This window comes from Lissotriton helveticus, chromosome 4_1 (genome assembly GCF_964261635.1).
Source record: "Lissotriton helveticus chromosome 4_1, aLisHel1.1, whole genome shotgun sequence".
Taxonomy (NCBI): domain Eukaryota; kingdom Metazoa; phylum Chordata; class Amphibia; order Caudata; family Salamandridae; genus Lissotriton; species Lissotriton helveticus.
This window is the reverse complement of record NC_136063.1, coordinates 978286684-978294588: the sequence shown is the minus strand read 5'-3', so window position 1 is coordinate 978294588 and position 7905 is coordinate 978286684.

The following is a 7905-nucleotide window of genomic DNA, read 5'->3' as shown; positions in this document are numbered from 1 at the left end:
CCAGCCCGAACTGCCAAGCCATGCCTTCCCTGGACCGGAAACAAGCCTCCGAGGACCGGTTTCCGGCATTACAGCCGTCTTCAGCCCGGCTTGCTTGAATCCAGTGGCAAAGTGAGCAAGGGACTCACGTCTGAGCATACCCTGCCACACTTATGGTGGCCAAAGCGGTACAAAAGGGGGTGGTGATGGACGGAGCATCTGAACCAATCAAACACTCACACCCAGTCAAAAGATCTGGGTTTGATCCATCACCGTTCTTTAGCCCACTCTGCCACCCCAGTTCAGACATGGCTTAATGCAAATCAGTCTGACCCTGTGCCTCATGGGAACAGTCCAGCCCGAACTGCCAAGCCATGCCTTCCCTGGACCGGAAACAAGCCTCGGAGGACCGGTTTCCAGCATTACAGCCGTCTTCAGCCCGGCTTGCTTGAATCCAGTGGCAAAGTGAGCAAGGGACTCACGTCTGAGCATACCCTGCCACACTTATGGCGGCCAAAGCGCTACAAAGGGGGTGGTGATGGACGGAGCATCTAAACCAATCAAACACTCACACCCAGTCAAAAGATCTGGGTTTGATCCATCACCATTCTTTAGCCCACTCTGCCACCCCAGTTCAGACATGGCTATATGCAAATCAGTCTGACCCCGTGCCTAATGGGAACAGTCCAGCCCGAACTGCTAAGCCATGCCTTCCCTGGACCGGAAACAAGCCTCCGAGGAACGGTTTCCGGCATTACAGCCGTCTTCAGCCCGGCTTGCTTGAATCCAGAGGAAAAGTGACCAAGGGACTCACGTCTGAGCATACCCTGCCACACTTATGGCAGCCAAAGTGGTACAAAAGGGGGTGGTGATGGACGGAGCATCTGAACCAATCAAACACTCACACCCAGTCAAAAGATCTGGGTTTGATCCATCACCGTTCTTTAGCCCACTCTGCCACCCCAGTTCAGACATGGCTATATGCAAATCAGTCTGACCCCGTGCCTCATGGGAACAGTCCAGCCCGAAATGCCAAGCCATGCCTTCCCTGGATTGGAAACAAGCCTCCGAGGACCGGTTTCCGGCATTACAGCCGTCGTCAGCCCGGCTTGCTTGAATCCAGTGGCAAAGTGAGCAAGGGACTCACGTCTGAGCATACCCTGCCACACTTATGGCGGCCAAAGCGGTACAAAAGGGGGTGGTGATGGACGGAGCATCTGAACCAATCAAACACTCACACCCAGTCAAAAGATCTGGGTTTGACCCATCACCGTTCTTTAGCCCACTCTGCCACCCCAGTTCAGACATCCTTGCTCACTTTGCCACTGGATTCAAGCAAGCCGGGCTGAAGACGGCTGGAATGCCAGAAACCGGTCCTCGGAAGCTTGTTTCCGGTCCAGGGAAGGCATGGCTTGGCAGTTCGGGCTGGACTGTTCCCATGAGGCACAGGGTCAGACTGATTTGCATATAGCCATGTCTGAACTGGGGTGGCAGAGTGGGCTAAAGAACGGTGATGGATCAAACCCAGATCTTTTGACTGGGTGTGAGTGTTTGATTGGTTCAAATGCTCCGTCCATCACCACCCCCTTTTGTACCGCTTTGGCTGCCATAAGTGTGGCAGGGTATGCTCAGACGTGAGTCCCTTGCTCACTTTGCCACTGGATTCAAGCAAGCCGGGCTGAAGACGGCTGGAATGCCAGAAACCGGTCCTCGGAAGCTTGTTTCCGGTCCAGGGAAGGCATGGCTTGGCAGTTCGGGCTGGACTGTTCCCATGAGGCACAGGGTCAGGCTGATTTGCATATAGCCATGTCTTAACTGGGGTGGCAGAGTGGGCTAAAGAACGGTGATGGATCAAACCCAGATCTTTTGACTGGGTGTGAGTGTTTGATTGGTTCAGATGCTCCGTCCATCACCACCCCCTTTTGTACCACCATCATTTTCACCACAGGCAGGATTACGTTGGACGACAAAGTCACTCTCCCAACCAGTCCCATCCAGCACCCATATATCAGGCAACAATATCAATGTTTTCCAGATAGTGGGCACAGTCTGAACCATTAGACACATCACGCTGGAGACCCTGAAGCCAAGGCACAATTGTTTGGGGGTTGAGGCATTCATAATTTATATTCAGCATCTGAAATGCAAGCAGATCAAACTTATGAACAGGAAGATGCAGAACATGCTGCAATGTATTTTATATGGCTTGACAACATTGAGGCACAATTGGCAGTCATAAACAGCTATATGGTCAGCCTCACCACTGCCAAATGGGAATTATGTCACCACATAGGGGCTGATAGTGCCAATCAAATGTGTTGAGACCATAGCACAGCGCTAGGGTGGCCCATTATTTGACTTTACTTCGTCCAGAAGGCCCAGCAAAGTGAAAGTTTGGTCTACTACCATTTTCAATTATCTTTATTGATTCTTTAAAAAGAAATTCATCTGCATTACATTAGCAATACAGCAAATCAAAATCAAATATATAATAAATAGTAAAGTAGAATTTTTATGAAAGAATTTAATTGCCAACAACTGCAGTACTGGGATAACAGTAATGACAAAATAAATAGCATGATGAATAATGAATATCATAAATTCATCAACTATTGAGTATAAATATCAGAAGTATGGAACAGAGGAGGCAACAACATATATCGCCACAAAGACATATGCTAGTTGTATTGCTTTATAGATAAGAAACATCCACGAGAAATGAAGGGATAAAAGAAGGAAAAAGAAAAAGAAGAAAGAAGAAATAGAAGAAAGAATACTGGAGAGAAGGAAGAGACATCTGCTTCATCACTAAGAAAATAAATCAAGAAATGGAATCAAAGGTATTTTGAGCTACTAACTCCTGAGAGGACGAGTTCATATAGTTGTCCAAAGATTGCCAAACGTTATTAGAAATTGAAGATGAAAAATGCTTCTTTTCAACAAAAGTATGAGCTCAACGGAGATATGAAACCCATACCCACTAGGTATGATAAGACAGGAAATGAAAAGATTTCCATTCTGTGAGTATAATTTTAATAGGAATGGATAAAAGTAAATCTAAGAGCTCCAAATCTGTATTCTCAAGAGGTAAATGAATAACTGTAGCCCATGAATCTAGCAAAATCAGAGGTAAAGAGAGAACTATAGAAGTATTAAAGATTCGTTATAAATATTTCTGTTTCAGGCCCCAAACAGAATTTAGTAGCATACATTCAAAAACATATGTTAATGGGTGCCTGGTGCTAAATTACAGTTCCAACAGAGATCACTATCTTGTAACTTAAACTTATGTAGACAATCAGGAGTCCAATGTAGAAGATTTAATGTGAAGAATTTTGATTGGATTAATGAAGGAGCGATCTTATTATGTAAAGACAATTTCCCGATTAATTGCCAAGTATCTTATGAAATATGTTTAAAAATGTCATCTTCAAATGGTGAGACGATTTAACACAAGTAATTGTAGAATGCAATGGCAGTGCACCAGATAAAAATGTATACATTTTAGAAGCAATATGACCTGAATGTGTCCACATGGATAAAAGTGAGACAATAACCAAATCTGTAGAGAGGGGTATTTTTGAAAGTTTAACATTTAGTTTCAAGAAAGAATAAACGTATATATTACTGAGATTATGTTTCCTGGCTAGTAAAGAAAAAGGAAGAGGCTCATGATTAGCTTCATAGAGGTCTTTCACCAGACTGATATCGTTGGCAGCCCATAAAGAAGCCACGTTGGGATCAATGTCAGTTTGAAGTTTAGGATTAAACCATAAAGATGACCATGTTGATTCATGGACAGGTTTAGATACTTTCTTATCAATATATTTTAATGCACTAACCTTGTAGATATAATACATTGAGAGTGAGCTAAAACAAGCTTGGAGGCTGGGAGAAAGGAAGAAGGGGAAAAAAGAGCGCATAGCTCTCGTTCAATATGAATCCAAGAAGGTATGTGTTGTGAATCTAGTAAAAACCAAAGTGCACCTTGAAATGCTAGAAAGGAGAGTTGGTATGAATGCTAATCCAGAAGGTTACAACCACCCATAACAAAAGGCTTCTTAAGGTCTTTATTAGTATTTCTAGCTCTCTTATCATTCCATAGGAATCTCAAAGAGATTGAATCAATCTCATGAAAGAAAGCAGAAGAAAACTTTATAGGTAGCATGGATGATAAAACATTGATGATAGGGGTTATCATCATATTAAGAGTTTGCAATATGCCCCACCAGGAAATACATTCGGGAGACCAGGAAGATAAAAGAGCCCTAGTGTTAGGTATGATATGAGATTCATTATAAGTAACGGTATCTGAGAGCTCTTTACAGAACCAGATCCCTAGATATTTAATACGAGACAATTGCCATTTAAAACCTGAATCACCCATGTGAGAAAGAAAACACAGAGAGTTGAGGGGGAACAGTTCATTTTTTTCTTTATTAAGAATATACCCAGAGAAGACTGAAAAATCACTAATAATATTAGAGATAGAGGGAATCGCTGATACAATATCCCCTGAAAAAATGAGGACATCATTAGCGTCCATTTTAAGTGTACATGACCCAAATTAAAAACCTTTAATATCCGGATTCAGATTAAGTAAGCAAAGCAGTGGGTCAATGGAAAGGAGAAAAAGAAGGGGTGAAAGAGGACACCCCTGTCTAATCCCTTGGCGAAGATTAAAAAACAGAAGACGTAGTGCCATTAATCCTGATATTAGCTTTTTGTTGCGCATAGAGAGCCATAACCATATTAATAAAGGAATCACCTAGGCTATGGGATTCTAATACTGTTCGTAAAAAAGGCCAAGAAACTTTTTCAAAAGCCTTTTCGACGTCAAGGGGATCGCCGCTGATGGCAATGAGGAGAGTTTTGTTTTTTCTAAAATGTGACAGAAAGTCTGAATATTATCTCTGGCAAGTCTACCCTTAACAACACCTGTTTGGGAATCATGGATAAGATTGGGAATATGACCTTCTAGGCGTCTAGCTAAGATTTTGGCGAAGATTTTAGCTTCCATGTTTAATAGCGAAATTGGATGAAAATGTTTAGGATCAGAATGATCCTTACCTTCTTTCGGGATGACTACAATAGTAGCCTCAGCAGCCAAGCCTGAAACCTTGCCTGAAAGAACATAATTATCAAAAATCTTCTTAAGATATTTGACTATTAAAGGAGTAAATGTCTTATAAAAGTAGATAGGAAACCCATTCGGTCCAGGAGCTTTACCCTAGCGTGTAGCCTTAATAACTTGAATAATCTCATCAGTATCAATTGGTTTCCCCAGTTCAGTCATGTCAGCATCTGAAATAGTATTAGTAGTGATCAAATTAGGAAAATGTTGGCAGGTACCCTTGGTACACTGATTCCGAGGTGTACATAGAGTTTGATAGAATTATCGAAAAACCCCAAGGATTTCTTGGGTGTGAAACTTCTTTGATCCAGATTTATCAGTAATGTGAAAAATATGAGTAGCATTGGTATTCATATTCTGTTATTTTAGCGTGGTTGCCAACAACTTACCAGCTCTTTTCCGTAACAATAACTGACAGAATTTTTGAGCATGTACTACAATATAGGCTCTTTTAGTGACTATGGAATTAAAAGAATACTTCAAATGTTTGATATCTTGCAGGAGTAATTTATCATTATAATGTCTATATATCTCCTCTTTGTGTTTAATGTCATCCCCCAAAGACTCAAGGACTTTCTAATGTCACTATTCATTATGTCCATTTTTTTAATAGCATAGTTCATTTAAAAGCATCCCACAATATAATTGAAGAATTCACCAAGGATTCATTATCTCTGAAGAAATTATCAATCTCATCATGAAGCTCTTTGACTTCATCATTAGCGTCCACGATTTCTGTGTTTAGACGCCAAGTAGGAGGACCTTTAGTATTCGTGAGATTAAGGAAAGTCAAAGAGACTTCTGCGTGGTCAGAAACAACTATTGGATGAATCATAACATTTATAGTATGTTTTAGAAGAGAGGCGTCTACCAGAAGATAATCAATACGAGAGAAACTAGAATGTGGGGAGGAGAAAAACGTGAAATCACTATTCATAGGATTATGTAATCGCCCGGCATCAACAAGATGGTGAAACAAGCACATAACAAGCGTTTGTTTGTGTGCCCTAGGCGGTCAAAATTTAAAGGCAGAGAGTCTATCCAAAATGGGATCTAGGGGAAGATTAAAGTCACCTCCAACAATTGTTCTTGAGTTTTGTGGAATATCAGTGAGTTTTTTCTTTAATGTTCGGATCATCTATGTTTGGAGCATATACATTCATAATGTAAAGATCATCCTGTGCATTAGTCATCTGAGTAACCATCTACCATTAATATCATGTTCAGCTGCAACTATAGACAAACCAGAACTTTTAGAAATAAGGGTAATAACCCCTTTTTTCTTCCCAGAAGCTTCTGAGCAAGTAATACCAAGTACCCAATCTTTCCTCATAAGAAGAGCCTCTTTGAAACCTATCTTAGGGGCCAATTAGGATGACGGAAGGACCACCATCAACGGCCATTTGATGGTGGTCCTTCTGCCATCACATAGCTATTCACCCATGGCCCAATTAGGATGGCGGTGGGTACCGTGGCGGACGCAAAGTCCGTCTGCCACTTCACCGCCAAAGGCAATCGTTCCGATTGCCTGGCGAACGGTGCAGGGTGCCTAAAATAGTGGCGGTGCCTAGCAGACCCCATCCACCAAATTAGGATGTTGGTAAAAAATGGCCTTTCCATGGTGGCGATGCCGCCATGGAAAGGCATCTGGGGATTTGTTGCGGGGTCCTGCTGTGGGCCCCCCTTGTGTTGGGGGGAGGTGGGGTGCACTTGGGGGTACCAGGTACCCCCCTACCTTTCACTGCACCATGTGCCAGGCACCGTGGGGTGCCCGCCATGTAGTGCAGTGAAATACAAAACATGCGAAACATGAATAACATGCTGTCAGCAGCATCCCCCGCACATGTTAAAATGAAGCATGAGACCACCATGGTGGCGGTCGCATCCTAATTTGTGTTGTAGGACAGCCACAGGCATAACAGACGGTCCTGGTTTACAACAGGATGGCGGACGGACTCCAGTTTCTCCGCCATCCTAATGAGCCCCTTACTCTCTTGAAGTAGGACCACATCACCAGATAAACATTTACAATAATCTAAAATCTTGGCCCTCTTAACACGATGATTCAAACCCCTAACATTAAGGCAAACTACGTTTTTAAGCCAGACATAGATATGTATGGAACATCAAGAAAAAAAACGTCTGATAAGACAGTTCAAGGGCAGTCAAAATATAAAAATCAAACAAAATAAAGCATATATCCCAAAATAAAATGAAGCAGGTGCCCCAAAATCAAGGCGAAGAAACAGAAAAGAAATGAAGAATAGGAGGAATAAGATAAAGAATAGATGTACTCCAAGAAAAAACAGAGCAACAACAAAGTGCAACCCAACCAGGGGATATCTGTGAAAGAAAAAATGCATGTGGGGACAACGTGCAGGAGCAGCAACAGAGGCTATCAACAATAGTGTAGACAGCCCAAAGATAAACAGGCCGCAGAGCAGTGGAACTAGTATTGCGTTGTCAGTTGTATTACTATGTTACCTATAACTCTTGTTAATAACAATAAATAACTTAAGACTGAAGAAAAATAATATAATATACTTGAGCATTTTGAAAATTGGGAATTTTAAACATTTGACAAAATATAATATTGCATAGGAAAATAGAACAAGACTGTAAATAGCAGACAAATAACAGTCGAAGATATTACAATTCTATCTCTAAAGTTTATATAAATAAGAATTAAAAGGTTACACACAATATATAGAATAGATGTCCAACTGTATATTGTGGAATAAAAAATATCATGCACAATAATATATAATTAGGGCAAGTATTAGCTAAGAATT